Raw genomic sequence first — 17,435 nt, forward strand, 5'->3', positions numbered from 1 at the left:
AGCATTTAGCCAGAAATGTCTGGTTATATCATTCAAAATCTCCCCAGCAACAGTAGCTGGAAATAGAATTTTTAGTCACTTCACTTCATGCACAATCTCACATGGACTACATCATGAAATGACAGAGGATCCCAAGGGTAGAAAGAAAGACAGGAAGATATGGACCTTTTGTAGTAAATAGTGTTGGAGATGATCCTTAAAAAAAAAATGGATGAAATTTAGCTAGATATAGGATAAGTGAAAACATGAAGTATACATTTCCTTCTTTTTTCCTTTTTTCCTCATTCCTCTTTCTTTTATTTTTTCTACTACTAAAGTAAGAGCCCAGTACTAATAACAGTATAAAGACTATCCCAAGGCTGAAGTAAGTTTTGCCCATTTGTACAGAAGCCCAAGACTATGTCTCATCTTCATCAAATTTCCTGATGAAGGAATAATAATAATTTATAATTATCTTTAGAAAATAAATTTATAGAAAATTACTACAAACCTAATCAAGTTAATTTAACAGTTCATAAACAAGTCTTGTGGCGGTGGTGTTTCTATTTTTGTCATATTCTTTATGTTGAAAGATTTGAAACCAACAGAAAAGTTGAAAGAATAATACAAAGAATGCTCATGTGTTATCCTTTGCCTGGACTCACTAGTTACCTTTTGGCCACATTTGTTTTCTCTCTCTCTCTCTGTGTACACATATACATACTCTCGGATGTGTCTTTATATATGGATATATTTATATAATTTTCACTAGACCATTTGTAAGTAATTTTTAGGCATCATGACTCTTCACCACCGTATGCTTCACCATCTAGCTTTTAAGGACACTCTCCTTTCCATCATCACCAGGAAATTTTATGTCACTACAATCTTATCAGATGTAAAGTCCCTACTCAAACTTCTCCAGTTATCCCCAAAACATTTTTCCTACCTGATACAGAGTCCAGACATATATTGCATTTAAGTTGCCATACCATTTTTTTCTCCATCAACCCAAAATAGGCACTCCTTCTATAGTCTTTAATGACACAATTTTGATGTGTCCAGGCCAGCTGTTTTGAAAAATGCTGATTAGAGTCACAATTTGGGAAGAACAATACATAGATGGTGTGACACTTGTAGAGGTTTTCATTTTAAGTTGGAGATTTTGATTCAGTTTTTGTCTCTTGTCTTGACATGGGAGAAGGAATCAAAATCACCAAATCATTCCTTGAAGGGTTATTTCTCAAGAGATAAGCAGAAAAGAATCTTAGATACATCTTCTCTACTAACTTACAATTTGGGTCAATCAAGTAACTAGTCCTCAAGAACAGAGAGAGTATGCGGGAGTGAAGTTTAGAGGAGGTGACTTTGATTCAATATCGATTCTGCTGCCAGCTGGTGACTTTTTCATTCTGGATGACTTGTTTGGGTTCCCTTTTCCTGTCTGTATATGGTGGAATTATCACCACTTTTCCTGCCCCATGGGATTATTGTAATATTAAAAGGAGATAAATATGTGAAAGTGCCTCATGGACTGTAAAGCCCTATACAGGTAAGTGCGTCTCCACCTTTATGGCCAGATGATGAAAAAAATCTCCACAAAGGACTTCAGTTTCTTGACAGTTGATCAGGAGCATGCTTACTGTCCAGAGAATCATGCAAACATTTCTTACTATTTATTTCTTGCTGCCTTACAATCAAAGTCTTGCCTCTGTTCTTAACAGACTCTTCACTCCCACTACTTTTCTGGTAGGCTTTTATTCCTTGAAAATATATATGCAAGTCCTATTTCCTCAGCAAACTGCATCTTCAGGATGAGATGCTATAAAACAAATGATATTCTTGCCTATATACCAATACAGATAATATCTCATAGTACAGATTTGATGTCCATAGAGTAAACAAATCATGTCCCCATGAGGGATAAATGAGGAGAGGGACATACCTGAGAACTTTGTTCTGGCATATATGGCATTATTATTAATAAATGTAAAGTAAGCAGGTAATTTGTCAAGATATTTCAGCTAGAGTCATGCATTGGTTCTAGTTGTGAGAAAGGGAGCATGACATAGTAACTTTGCTGCCATTGTTACTGTTCTTGCTCTTAATGTTGAAATACTCCTTTTCTTACCATTTAGAAAGTCATTTTTAGAAATTGCTGATTATCGTGGTATTCCAAAGAAGAGATAGAGTTATATAGGAAGTCATGTCAGCATATTCTAGACTAAAAGTAGAATCAGAAGACATATAAATTCAGTAATTGCTTTGTTAGATTACACTGTGTAGTTATCAAGTGTCTTAAGAGGTTGATATTCCAAGGTAACAGGCAAAAGTCATATTAATTTGAATAAAGTTTAGCTAAATAGAAATGAGTTACATAATTATGAAATCAACTGTTTCAGCATTCTATATTTTCTGCCTGGAGTGAATTCCCTAATGTTCATTCTAACTTCAGTGACTCAAGTAATGGTTTTCATACTTCTCAAATAATTGAAGAACAATATGAAAATCATCACTTGTTTTGCTTATTCAAAACTTTTAAATTTATTGTTCCTAGAAGTCTGTTTCTATGGAAATCTATTCTTTGTAAGGCAAGCAGGCACTCATTTCTTTTTTTGCTGTTATTAAAAATATATGCAGTGTATATAATGTACAAGTATTGAAAACATCTTTGAAAATATATAAAGACGGATTATAAACTGAAATTGAGCCATCATTAGGCTAAATTTGAAAATATCAGAAAATGTTTTATGTCAACTTCAACTCAAAAAATTTCCTAGGCGCTCCCATTGTGCCTCAGTAGGTTAAGAACCTGACATAGTCAGGTTGGAGCTCACATCCTCACAAAGACTATGTGATGACACTTTAATTGTGCCTGTTAGAGGGAGCATAGTACCTACTCCCTATATGTAAGCACTTTATCACTCAGATCTATCTCCTCCCCTCTCCTTCCACATTTGCTCAGCCGCTTGATGTCTTGCCTAAAGACAGCTCACAGTTGTCCCTCTGTAGGCATTCTCTGCTTAAGGAATGGCCAAGCCCATGCTTGGGGCCTTGGCAGGGGGAGATAAGCCCACACCAACGGCTGGTTGCACTCAGGGAGCAGACTGGTCTCTCTTGCTTCAGTTCAGAACAATTTAGAATGTCTTTTCCAGCTCTAGAGCTCCCTGAGAAGGTAAATGAGGTCTTTGCTCCATCTGTTTTGTAGCTCAAGCTTTCCTTCTACTCAGTCTGCTTCTCTTATTCCCTGAGAGAACTACAAGAAACTACAGGCGTGTGAATCTCTTGTTTTGAAGTCAGTTTCCTGGGGAATCTAACATAAGGCATTTGGCTCCAGAAGTTGCTTGAAGAAGGCTTTTCTAAAATCACACTACTGCTGGATTGCCCACTGCTTGGCTGGAAGTGAGAATCATATCACCTGTGCTATACCAGTTTTTCTCAGTGCTGAAAAGTGATAGGCTGCAAGTGGAAATGAATGCAGTGGCAAGTGAAACTTGTTGGGGATTAGTCTTGATACAGATGGTGAAGGTGCGTGGCTATTACTGAAGGCAATCAAGCATTGGAAAAAGTTCACGAATGTCTGAGGATGATTAATTACCAACTTAAGGCCAAATGTAAAAACCAGAAGACTCTTGGAGCACACAAATTGTCTTCCATCTTCTTGCAACCCAGGCAGAAATCATTGAATACCTAGATCAGGACCTAATTAAAAGGTATGTAGAGATGTGAATTACCTTGAGAATTCAATGCTGCTCTGGCAAGGTTAGAACCATTGTTCAGTATGAATGATGCCCTGATGGTGCATCAACCCAGGTGTCTCTACCCCAAGAAGATTGAAAATGTTAAGTCCCCATCTTCCCATGAATCCTCTGGGCCTATAAAAGTAGTCCATTATTTCCCAATTGAGCCTAAATGCTCCTCCCTCTGCTGGAAAGGATGTAGCACCCTCCAACTGGCGAGCCAACACATAAGTCCTCCAAACCTCCACTCCTCTCCACTTCTGCCACCAGACAAGTGACTAAGGTAAATTTGGAAAAAAAAAAAAAAATTTGGCCAGGGACACCATGGGGATGCTAAGGGGAGGAAAGGGATCCTCATGCTGAAAGAAATTGAGACTTAAATGAAGCCACAATGCAAAATATGTATGAGTCTGAATTTTAACATAAGGGAAAACATGAAGTTAGATTAGAGAGAGTTAATCAATACAGAAGCACTTTACTGTGATAAGGGATTTAAGGACAAGAACTCTCAGGGATGCAGTTGATAGACTGCTAGGATGTATTTGGAAGATTCTGAGTTCTTGGGTACTTGGAACAATAAAGACCTACGCAAGCCAAAGTAGAAAAGCCAAAAATGGTGGCAGAGAGAGGAAGAAGGGAACGAGCATCTTAGAAAATTTGATCTAAATTCTAACTGACTGTATCAGTTCAAGTGATAAACTACAAAAGCTAGAAAACCTACCAGCCAGTTAGGTTCTGCCAGGGCTCTGGAGAAGCTGGTGTTACAGAACTAAGCTCCTCAGTACTGTTGTGGAGGAAAGGGTCCAAGGCAACAGACTACAGGTGAAAGCAAAATGTGTGCAATTGCGGTTATGAGTGGCAAGGTTCAGTGTGTCAAGCACGATCATGACCTGCCCAGAGCTTAGAAATCATTAAAAGAAAAATATCCTCGGGGCAAGATAAACAGGTGGCCAACACTCAAACACCTTACTTTGTATAACCAAAATGAATTGAAGTGGAGGGCAGCTATAGTCTCAGCCTCAGAAATGCTACCCTCTTACCCTACTGGGTATGTCAGCTGAAGTCTTTTTTTTTTTTTTTTTTTGTCTTTTTGCCTTTTCTTGAGCTGCTCCCATGGCATATGGAGGTTTCCAGGCTAGGGGTTGAATCGGAGCTGTGGCCGCCGGCCTACGCCAGAGCCACAGCAACGTGGGATCCGAGCCGCGTCTGCGACCCACACCACAGCTCACGGCAACTCTGGATCCTTAACCCACTGAGCAAGACCAGGGATCGAACCCGCAACCTCATGGTTCCTAGTCGGATTCGTTAACCACTGCGCCACGATGGGAACTCCTGTCAGCTGAAGTCTTGATTCCCGGTGGAAGGAAGAGGGGTAGGGGTGGGGGATGACAGTGGGAAAGTGAGAAGGAGGGAGAAGGAAATGATAGTTAAAAAATCTTCATCACAAACATACACCTCCCTCCCTCAACCAGAAATACCAATGGAAAGTCTCATTCAAGTTACTTTTCAGTTGGTTGGGAACCATCATGATTGTCTTCTCATTCAGATAATCTGAACTCTGGGAAGTAAAAGAGGGGCATGGAGGATTGAATGGATAGACTGGATCTGATGCTCTTTTTAGGGTCAGGATAGAGAAGTAACAGCTGCAATACTTCCCCCCACCCCTTATCATGCAATGCAAATAGAAGCAGATACACACTTATAAAAGAGGTTTATTCCAAAATGTCATTTTGGAGTCTGTGTTCCCATATACTTCATCTTATCTTTTGAGGATTTCATCCTAAAAGCAGACTTAAAGAAGAGGCAATACTGTGCATGTTTGTTAAGTAAAAAACTATTGCTTTAATATCACCTATATGTTCTGTCTTAAAACGTGTATACAAATTCAAAATGTGGAGCTTAATTTGGCTCCTCTTGCATAGAGAATGGATTTAGTGACTTGCTTCTATGGACAGAATGTATCAGAAATGACTATACATCGTTTTCTGTAATAGGTCAGAAAAGGTATTGTGTTTCCTCTTTGTGCTCTCTCACATGACTTACTCTCAGGAGTGAGAAAAAGACACTCAGCAGCCTAGTGAAGAGGGCCATGTGCCAACGAACCGAGGCCTTCTGCTAAGAGCACATGGATGAGTCATCTTTGTGGTGGTTCTTCCAGCTCAAGATAACATGTTACCAGAAACCTTGTGAGAGACTGAGCCAGAACCACTCAGGTAAATCACTTCCTATTTTCTAATGCACAGAAACTGAAAGATTAAAAATGTTGGTTATTTTAAGCTGTAAGTTTGGGATGATTTTTTTATAGCAAATAGATACCTAAAACACTATAAAAACCATCAATGATTTTTTTTCACATTTTTATCATCAAGACTGGTATTTAAAGAAGAATAAGTTTAATCAGCAGTAATGAAGGAAGTAGAATACAAATGGAATGTTTGGGCACCGTTAAGGTGTTTATAGTTAGCTGGAACATTTTTTTTTCCCTGAAAAATTATTTTTAAGCATTTTGGGAAATTGTGTATAATTTTCACTAATTGCTTCATTGATTTCCTTGTTGTGAGGCAAATTTGGGGTTACTGACTATTGTTTTCCTAATGGTATCATGTCCCCCTCTATCCTGATGGTTGTTAAGGGAATAGCTGTGTCATAAAAGCAAGTCTATAGCTATCCGGGGTTGTATCAGTTAACTGCTCTTTTCCTGGCATTTTGGTATGCTCTTAGGCCTTGTCTCTTTGGAATAGTGAAATTATTAGCATCACTTATGAATGGTACTGGTCTTTTCATTGGATGGGAGAATTGGATTTGCTAGCCAGCTGTGATTGTTTTCAGAGAATCTTAAAGCCTGAAGGAAGAGAACCTCCTTCCACTTTTCATGTCATGATTAATTCCTATGGATCCTTTCTGTTATACACCCTAGGAAATCATGGCTTTCCCAGTTGTAATATAGGATTATAACTTCAGATACTTAACAACTCATGAGCTTTACAGAATCTCTTTTCCCTTTCTCTCCCTTCCTTCTTTGCGGAATAGTTGGACGTCTAATATATATGAGGTTCTGTGCTTGATGATTTTTAAATCATCCTGTAAAGTTCAGACAGTTTATGCTCATAAGAAACTTTCAGCAAAGAATGATAATGGACAAGTACACAGATGGTTATCAGAGTGTAAACAATGTGAATAGAGCCACAAAGTGAGTGCTATGCTATCCTAGCTCGGACTTAGGAGGTCAAAAAAGGATGCTGAGAAGTGCTATTTGGGTAGGTTATGAAAGATAAAAATGAATGAAGTAGAGAAAGTTGGGGAAGGACAAGCTAAGGATAGAGAAATTCATATGTAAAGGCCTAGAAGCAGAAGAACTTGGCCAATTCACAGCAATACAAAGAGCCTAGGAGAGGTAGATGGATGATACAAACAGCTTGAGTGGATTATGATGAGAGATGAGATGGGAGAGACAGGCTTCATGAAAGACCTTTTATGTTATAATAAGAAGAATGGACTTTATTCTGTAGTTTATAGGGAGCTATTTAAAAATACTTAATAAAGGGGTGGAGTTAACATCAGATTTGCTTCTTTTAGGAAGTTTGCTTTCATACCAATGAAGAATGCATGGGGGTAGGGGAATTCCCATTGTAGCTCAGAGGTAACGAACCTGACTGCTATTCATGATGACACAGGTTCGATCCCTGGCCTCGCTCAGTGGGTAAGGATCTCGTGTTGCCATGAGGTGTGGTATAGGCTGGCAGCTGCAGCTCTGATTTAACCCCTAGCCTGGGAACTTCCATATGCTGCGGGTGAAGCCCTACAAAAAAAAAAGGACAAAAAATAAATGAATAAAGAATGCATTCGGGGCAATAATACTGGGAAAAGATGGGCATTGGTATAACAGTATTCACTAGGAGTGATTCCACAGCCATGGACCTGGGCCCCTGCATGAGCAATGGTGCTCTTTACAGAGAAGAGGACACTGAGAGGGGCCAGGTCTTTTTTGGAAGTCACCAGTTGGGAGTCAAGTTTATTTTAAGGCTGTTATGTTTTTGCAGCCTACTAACTGCAAGAGGACAATTTTAGAAGGCAAATGGATATGTAAGGTGAAACACGGGGGAGAAGTCTCAGGAGTTATGGATTTTGATTCCTAAGTGTTGTGATGGTCAATTTTGTGTGTCAACTAGACTGGTTGTTTCTTCTTCTTTTTTTTTGGTCTTTTTGCCTTTTCTAGGGCCGCTTCCTGTGGCATATGGAGGTTCCCAGGCTAGGGGTCTAATCGTAGGATCCGAGCCACTGTGTCTGTGACCTATACCACAGCTCATGGCAACACTGGATCCTTAACCCACTGAGCAAGGCCAGGGATCAAACCTGCAACCTCATGGTTACTAGTCAGATTCATTAACCACTGCACCACGAGGGGAACTCCTAGACTATTTGTTTCTTTATGAGACTAACATACAGTTGGTGGAGTAAAGCAGATTCCTCCCCTCCCCAGTGTGGGTGGGACTCACACAGTAAGTTTAAGGTCTGAATAGGTGAAAAGGTCACCTTCCTCTGAGTAAGAGAAAAATCCATTCTGCATGACAATCTTTAAACTGAGACACAAGCTGTTTTTCAGCCTTGAGACACAAACTAAAACCTAACTCTTCCTGGCTTTCAAGCCTGCTGGCCTTCAAACTAGATCTAAATCTAATTCCTGATTTCCCAGATTGCTGACTCACCCTTTCTGATTTGGGACTTGCCAGCATCCATAATCACATAATTTTATTTATATATAGTTGACCCTTGAACAACACAAATGTGAACCTCATGGGTGGGTCATTTATGTGTGGATATTTTTTCAGTAGTAAATACTAAGGTCCTACAAGATCCTTGAGTATAGAACCACTGATGTAAAGGAACCATGTATGTAGAGGACCAACTATAAATTACACATGTATTTTTCATTACACAGACAGTTCATGCCCTAAACCCTTACGTTGTTCAAGGATCAACTGTGTATATAAAAATATGAAATATATGTGTATATATATATTTATGTGTGTGTGTTCTGCTTCTCTGGAGAAATCAAATGGATCTAAGAATGAGAATGAGAATGAGAACTGGTTGATGCCTGTGATGTTTTCAACTGTTCTATTCACTGCTATATCCCTAGCACTAGAACAATGCAGAGTACTTAGTGCTTAATAAATATTGTTGAAAGAATGAATGGTTACAAAATATTCAGTTACCAGATTAACTTTCATTTCATAAAATCAAATTAGCTTTATACCAGTATATCTAGAAATGAAAAACCACGTTCAATATTGAGACAGAAAGAAATCTCTCCTTTGAGGCTACATGGGAGACTATCAAATGTAATGAACATCTTCAGCAAGATCTTAGAAACAGTTCCACAAAGTTGTTTCTTATAAGGTTCCTTGAAATATGATCAACGATATCAACACACACGCAATGAAAGTGATTTTGTTGAGATGGGAGTGGTCATGAAGATTGGACCAGGCACTAAGCTTTCAAGTGGGATTCTATCTAAAAGGAGATTTTTAAGAGTTCTCTTGTGTCTCAGTGGGTTAAAGATCTGACATTGTCACTGCTGTGGCTCTGATTCAATTCCTGGCCCAGGAACTTTCACATGCTGTGGGTGTGGCCAAAAATTAAAAATAAATAAAAATAAATAAAAGGAGATTTTAAAGTGTTAAAGGAAAGCTAGCAGAATTCTCCATAGATATTTTTTCCAGTTGTGGTTCAAAAATTACTGAATGAAAATCAGTTTTATTTTTGGCTCATCTATTGCAAGGTACCCTGAGAGATACATGTATTAAAAATAAACAAAACTGAGGACAAACTGACACCCCCTAGTAAAAATTTATGACTGTCATGAGGATCCATATGAAGATAAAAACTCAGTGAAACTGTGCAGATGTGCCTGCAGGCAAGGCTAATTTTTTTTTAAATCATTTTAAATTAGCCATAACTCAGAAAAAGATTAAAGTGTAATCAGAAGATCACTCTTTTACAAATTGAGAATCAGAAAAATGGCACAAAAATTTTCCTCTATTTTATATTATAAAGACATGAATAAATTCTGCAAGCTGATGTGCTTATGCCAGATGCTTAAATTCCCTTAAAGGAAAATCTTTATATATTATGTCACTTATTTATATGAAATAAGTATTTTTAATATTAGTTTAATTTTGTACAAGTTCAGGTCATTCATGAGGTAGACAAAAGGTTATAAGGCAAAAAAGAAACTGAATAGAAGAAATAGAAGGTAAAAATAACTCATTTCAATTAATTGGAAAATACCTTGGAGAATAGTATACCTTGGAGAATAGTATTAGTACACTTTTCAAATTTTTTGATAAATTTAACAGTATATTGTATAATGCTTTAAAAATATGATGTTGAAATTATAAAATTATAAAAATATGATATTATAAATTTTAGTTATAAAAAATGAGAAGGAATTCTCAACAGAAATACATTCAAGTCATATCACACTTATTAGCATGGATGAATAACATATTTCATTCCTTGGTCAAAATTTGTGCTGTTCCAGATTGTATAAAATTAACTATGATCAAGGAGAAAAAAAAAATCACCTCACTCTTGCCATCGTGATCCACTTATACTTAAAAAGCAATAATGTAATCACATAGAGGATTGAAATGATTACTATTCACCAAAGCTCTTTCTGTATTATGAAATTCTGTAAAATAGGCCATTTATCAAAATATTTAACAATGTACTACCATTGTATGTAAATTATCCATCATAAAAAAGGAATTAAACTTTCATCGCATATAGTATTTAATCAGTGATGAAAAGAATTCCATGGTCAATATCTTAATTATGAAAATAGCAAGTAAATTTGTAGATAGAGACACTGATATTCATGTCTTTGGCAGTAGACTTTGTTCTGAGTACTGTATTGAGCAATCAGTGAAAAGTATGGTAGTGCTTGCAAGGTTTGATTCAGTTCATTGGTAGTTACAAAAACTGTAAGAGCACTCCGAATACAGTATGATGTACTATAGCAGCATGCAGAGATCACATCTTCTTGAGAACAAATAATTCATTAATTTAAAGGAAAACATAATATAAAAAATTGACCATTTTAATGTGAATATTTTTTAAAATGCATTTTCCTCTTTTTTTTTTTTTTTGCTTTTTAGGGCCACACCTGTAGCATATGGAAGTTGCCAAACTAGGGGTCGAATGGGAGCCACAGCTGCTGGCCTATGCCACGGCAACACACCTCTGCAGCCTACACCACAGAAAACAGCAATGCTGGATCCTTAACCCACTAAGCAAGGCCAAAGATTGAACCTCATCCTCATGGATCCTAGTTGGGATCGTTAATGGCTGAGCCACGAAGGGAACTGCTGCATTACCCTCTGGTTAAGTATTACTCAGTAATAATTCTATTTTACTTTATTTTAATTGATATAAAAATGTCTGATACTATCAAGAAAACCACTCATTAGGATCCATAAAATAAAAATAATTTGTTTAGAAAAATAAATTCAGAACTTTTAGCAGTGCTGATTAATCAAACATTAATTTATTGTCTATATATAATAAAGTTTACACCTGTAGGAGATTGTGTAAGGCAAGGAAATAAGTTGCAGTTTCCCTTAGAGGAAAGTACATATTTCATTCTATATTTTATTTTATCCAGAAGTTAATTATGAAAATAAAAAAATCATTTATTAAAATATCACCCAGGGAGCTCCCATTGTGGCTCAGTGGTAATGAACCTGACTGGTATCCATGAGGATGTAGGTTTGATCTCTGGCCTCTCCCAATGGGTTAAAAATCTGGCATTATCATGAGCTGTGGTGAAGGCTGCAGATGTTGCTCAGAGGCTGGGATCCCATGTGGCTGTGGCATAAGCTGGAGGCTACAGCTCCGATTCAACCCCTAGCCTAGGAAATTCCATATATTGCAGATGTGCCTCTTAAAAAAAAAAAAAAAGAGAGAGAGAGAGAAAGAAATATCACACATTAATTTGTTTTTAAAAAAAACCTGGTTTCTAATAGATAGTCATTTTCTTTATAATTAGAGAATGCTACTGGGGGTGGTTGATTTGTAATGTATTTGATGATCTATTTTTTGGATCTGCAGAAAGTATGTAAAATGGGTTAAGAATTTGTTCTGAGTTAAAATTATTATAGCTATACTTGAATTATAACAGGGGCTACATGATTCAGGGAAAATTCAAGGGCAAATTTTAAATGAGGGTGAAATTGCTTTGATGCTTTGCATAGCAAGAGTGCCACATGTTTGATATCACTGGACAGACATTGATGTGTCTTCATTGTTGGTTTTTTTGCATGCTCAACATTGCCACCATACTCCCATAGCCAGTTACTGGGATCTTTGAGTCCCAAAGACTTATGCTACCAATAGCTGTCTACAGAGGGGTTTCAAGCAAAATTCTGTTATATAAAGAAATGAATGACTCAGTCAAATGTTCAAGTAATTGACTCTTGGTTATAACAGCTAATAAGCTTTTTTTGTTTTTATGTCACAAGTTCAAGAAGTTAAAAAACATAGTGATGTATAAATTGATTTACTACCCCAAGACCATTTCACAAGTCTCTCTTATAAGACCCCCATGCCCTTTAAGTAGGCTTGCTTCTGTGCTCAGCTTCTGAGAAGACATTGGTTTGTTGATTCAATCAAGGTGAAGCTATCTCCCTTAACTGTGATTCTTTTAGAGGTTACATTATCTACGTAGTTCCAATCAGAAAGTTGGGACTGCTGCTTTTTATACAGCTTGGGAATGAACTTGACACAGCATGTGACCTTGATAGCTGCTGGGATCCACTTAGGGGTCACAAAGGAAAACAGGGAGCAGATAAACCTGAACCACAGAAGCAGACTGGAAACATGGTTGCAGTGAGTAGCAGCAGAATCCCTGATGAAAACCTTGCTAGCAACCTAGTCTACCTCTGGATTTTGAAATTATGTGAACAGAAAATGTTGGTTAAGTCTATTTGAGTTGCTTTTCTGTTACCTGCAACTGAGAATATTTTAAATGATAGAATTGGCCTGAGCATGAAGTGAGAAAATACACTGTCTTTTATTAGGTTTGAAGAAAACTCAATGCAAGAATACAGAATATGTCATACATAGATCTTTTTAAATCTTTTTAATGTGCTGTATAACTCAATCAGAATACAGAAAAATAAACACAAATTATAGCTAAATGGATTATCACGAGGTGTTCATGCAAATCAAGGTTAGTCCTAGAAATCTTCTTACTCCCTCCTCCAATCACTGTCTAGTCCAATCTCTATTCTGAAAATTATTTTTGAAGTCATAAAAGATTCAAATGAAAATATGTATATACATATACATATTTTTATAATCTCTAATTCCACCATAAATTTGGAGGGCATATAATTACATTCAATTTTATGCAGTACCACAACTAGAGAACCAAATGAAACACAAAATTATAATTGACAATAAAAGTAAAAAAAATTAGTAGATTTTATATCCAATCACAAAGTTTCAGAAAAGCAATACATTTGATTTTTATTTTCCTAGAATCTAGAAAAGAGAAAAGAAAACAGAAGCAATTGCAAAATATGTTTTTCTCCTGAGAATCATAGCCTGCAGGAAATGCATACTCTGTGTCAGATTTTTGTAGATACCAGGTATATTGAATTTCATTTAGTATTTTCAATAATCCTACCAGGTAAGAACTACTTTTCCACTCATTTCACAAAGGAGTAAACAAAGACATCAGCATGTAAATGGTGGCCATGAGTTTTGGACCCAAGCTGTCAAGTGCAAAGCATCTACCCTTGACCATTGGACTTAACTGCCTTCCTGTGGTAAACTTGCTGCTTAGAAGAAACACAGATTTACTGACAGATGGGATACTGCTGCCTTCTGCCCTCATAAAATATAGACAGTAGAACAGTACAGTGTCAACCTTCATGATATCCATAAAGTGTGTTAAAAGGCAATTTCTCAAATTTTCCTGTTATGAGGCCAGTGATGAAGTATAGTTCAAATAAAGGAAATTCTAGAATTCTCTCTTTAGGTATTGAATACAGTTTCCTGTGCTATACAGTTGGATTTTATTGTTTATCTTGTATATAATGGTTTGCATCCACTAATTCCAAACTCTCAATCAAGTCTGTTCTTTATATGTGTAAGTCTGTTTTTGTTTTGTAGGTAAGTTAGTGTCATATTTTAGATTCCAGGTATAAGTGATATCATGTGGTATTTGTCTTTCTCTTGCTAACTTCACTTAGTATGATAATCTCTAGGTCCATCCATGTTGCTGCAAATGGCATTATTTCATACTTTTTATGGCTGAGTAGTATTCCATTATGTATATGTACCATATCATCTTTATTCATCTGTCGGTGGACAATTCACTTGTTTCCATGTCTTGGCTGTTGTGAATAGTGCGGCAATAAACACTTGGGTGCATGTATTTTTTTTTTTTTAATTATACTTTTTTTCCTGGATATATGCCCAGTAGTGAGATTGCTGGGAGCTGGAGTATTTCTTGAGTAGTGACTTGTATTATATTCTGGAATACAATCAGTTGTATGAGATAAAGAATTCAAAGATTAAAAAGTACATTTTTGCCTGTGCTCAGAAGGATTGCCTATAAAGCCTACAGTAGCACAAATACTATAAATGGGGAGAAAGGGTGGACTAAAACAAAGAATGCAATAAATGCAGTTGGGGTTGTGAGTAATGTAAAACCAACAAATACTCTAGATTAGTACAAATTTTGTGACATAGGTAAATTTTTTAATTTACCTGCAAAAATACATTAAATCCTGACTTAAAGTTTGTAAAGTATCATGCTTTTTCCTAAAACTGTGTAGCAATAAAATGCAAGCATATCAATATTCGTAGGGGGAAGATTGTTGAAGTTTGTGCTTCGCTATTACAACTTTTTTTTTTTTTTAAGGCCACACAATTACTTGAACGTTTGCAAGTGTAAGACAGTATGCTGAAACATTGCTTAGGATGCAAAATCCAATACTGAATACTCTGTTAAAGTAGGTTATTGTTTCCACAAATTAATAATAATAGGTGTTACATGGAAAGGCTTTGTGTATATGTTCCATTTAGGGTTGATTTTGAGAAATGCTTAATATTTTTGTCTCTGAAATGGAGCAAATGAGGGCAATTTGGAAGAGAGAAAAAAACATATCACATTATATTGTAATTAGCTACTTCCTTGTTGGAACGTTCCATGAAAATATTAGAACAAGAATTTTGAATTCCTTCTTCTTTACTGTTGGTCCAGGAGGGAACACAATACATGGTACTTAAAAGTGAATAATGGCTAAGTGAACAAAGATCCATGGAAGGAGGAAACCATGAAGCAACGTCAGAGAATGAGTTACTCAGTGAAGTGGAGGGAATTATACGCACCAAAGGAACAGAGAAAACTCAGCTTGAGAAAGAGGTTATCCTGACCTTCTATATGGTCTTAAATGTCAGCCAAAGTTGTTAATAATGGGTTCATTATGAGTATAGCTACTCCTAGATAGATTACATACATGACCAGAGGTAGATACTGATAGACTAGCTTCAGTTTGATAGTTTAAAAAAGCAGTGTAAGACATCAAATTTATAGCACTGTTGAATTCATCTTTTTCTTTTCAACCACCTGCTGTAACTGTAAATGTAAAGTTAGTAATAACTTCAGAACACCTGGGCAATCAATAATCATGTCAAGAAACAAGAAAATAAAGAACAACATCAAAGACAGACAATATGAAGAGACTGCTATAATTCTGTCAACTCAAAACTGCTAGAAAATTAGTGGTCTAGGCTTCTTTACAAGCACAATTGATCTACTCATAAATCTCTTCAAGCTTGAGTTTACAACCTCATTTTTGTTTGAGTTTGGGCCTCAGATGAATTACAGTGAGAATTCCTTTGGAAAGTACAGCTTAGGTGATTTTTTTTTGAGGAGGGGGGATAACTCAAATTTTTGACCTGCGATGACTTAACGGTTAGAGCCAAAATTTGTTAGCATTAATCATTTAAAATTAATATGGAAGAGGGAAATGGGACAATTAGATTTCATTCTTTTATTGATTCAATATTATATAGTCCAATCTATGACAATAAAATGAATTCAGGATTGCTATTCTCCTTTATTGGTCAATTCTGGAACTCAATGCTCTAGAAAAGTCAGACAGGAAAATAGATGTACTGTGATAGCCCATTGTATTTGATAACATAACTATATTCAGTTTGACAAGCAATAGTTTATCCTGACAATATTTCACAAGAGTCCTAGAATCCTAGGAAGAGTATTACCACTATTTCTCTGATATTATGGTTTATTTAGGTTAATATTACAACAAAACTATTCTCTTTATGTTAATAACCACACATTTCTCTGCCTTTGCTATTAGGAATAATGTAAGATAAATTCTAATTTTGATAGAATATTTAGTACCAGTATTTATAATTCAAATCTACTTACTGTGGATCACATTTTTATTACTTTAATAACATTGCTGTATCTTTCAACTTTCTATCCTTTCATCTATTATATTTGTACTTCTTTAATTTAATCATATTAATTATTTAGCTATCAATATAATTTATTAGTAAAATAAGATCTTATTAACAGTGGGGGTAAATATGTCAGGTTTATTTTCATAATTGACTTCTATTATGGGTATTACTTGGCAATGTGGTCCGTTTTAGCAGTACACGCAAAGCTTCTGTTTAGAAGCTCTTAATGCCAGACACCAAGATATAAAAGAAACAATTATGAAGCCTCTCCCCTGGCTTCAGCTGTGCTGCATCCCACAGCTTAAGTGCTTTTGTTAAGGTTTCCAATGACCACCTTCTCATTAGTATGGAAGCTACATGCCCTATGTAATGTAAATGCCCTATGTAATATAAAAAATTACATATGGAATTTTCTATTTTTCATCTTATTTTCCTTTATCATTTCTTTGCCCAAATAAATAACATAGTAAGTCAAAATGATAAATATCTAAAAAAAAAATCATTTTAAAATAAGAAAATAGACTTGAATATCCAGTCTCTGAAAGTATGGTAACTCAATAAACTTAGAAGAACTCAGAAAGGAAAAGATGGAATAGTTTAAAGACACAAATAGCATACTTTAATCAGTTAACTTTTGCTTTATTTTATTCCTAAGTGTATCTGAAGTAGCTGTTGAAGATATATTTAGAAATTTCTAAAAATAATATGTTAGTCTTTAGTTAGTTACTTGGAAATATATACCTAAAATACATTTGAGTGAAAAAAAATTGAGACTAATGAGTTTAGATACTATAACTTTTGAAAAAAAAAAAAACTAGGAAAAAGTCCTCTATGTTTTAAAACAGGTGAAAAAAAATATATGTATATAATAAAAGAAAGATAGGGCTGTGTATTTAACCAAGGTTCAAGATTAATACATTAAAAAAAAATAGTCTCTTTTTAGTCTCTTTAGGCTACTATAACAAAAATACCGTAAACTGGGTGGCTTATACAAAATAACCATTTACTTCTCACAGTTCTGGAGGCTGGGAAGTCCAAGGTCATGACAGCAGTAGACTCATGGTCTGGTGAGGAGAGGGCCCTGCTTCCTCATTGATGGTCATCTCACTGAAACCTCACAAGGTGGAAAGGCAAGGGAGCTTTCTTGGCTTCCTTTGAAAGGGTACAAATCCCACTCATGAGGATTAATCACCTCCCCAGATCCCTCCCTTT

The 17,435-nt window shown here is 36.0% G+C and overlaps 1 long non-coding RNA gene across 6 annotated transcripts in view; it reads left to right on the forward strand.

Moving 5' to 3' along the window:
• Positions 610 to 17,435, forward strand: part of LOC102165237 — a 179,155-nt gene continuing 162,329 nt past the window's right edge. For 2 of the 6 annotated variants that reach the window (XR_002335987.1, XR_002336015.1), the window contains exons 1-2: positions 3,088 to 4,002; positions 5,714 to 5,932. This is a non-coding gene — a long non-coding RNA (uncharacterized LOC102165237). Of the gene's footprint in view, positions 4,003 to 5,713; positions 5,933 to 13,413; positions 13,843 to 17,435 lie in introns of those variants that run through there. The other 4 variants (XR_002335974.1, XR_002335998.1, XR_001306473.2 and 1 more) reach the window with 4 other exon arrangements.

The sequence above is a fragment of the Sus scrofa genome, chromosome 1 (genome assembly GCF_000003025.6).
Source record: "Sus scrofa isolate TJ Tabasco breed Duroc chromosome 1, Sscrofa11.1, whole genome shotgun sequence".
NCBI classification, from domain to species: Eukaryota; Metazoa; Chordata; class Mammalia; order Artiodactyla; family Suidae; genus Sus; species Sus scrofa.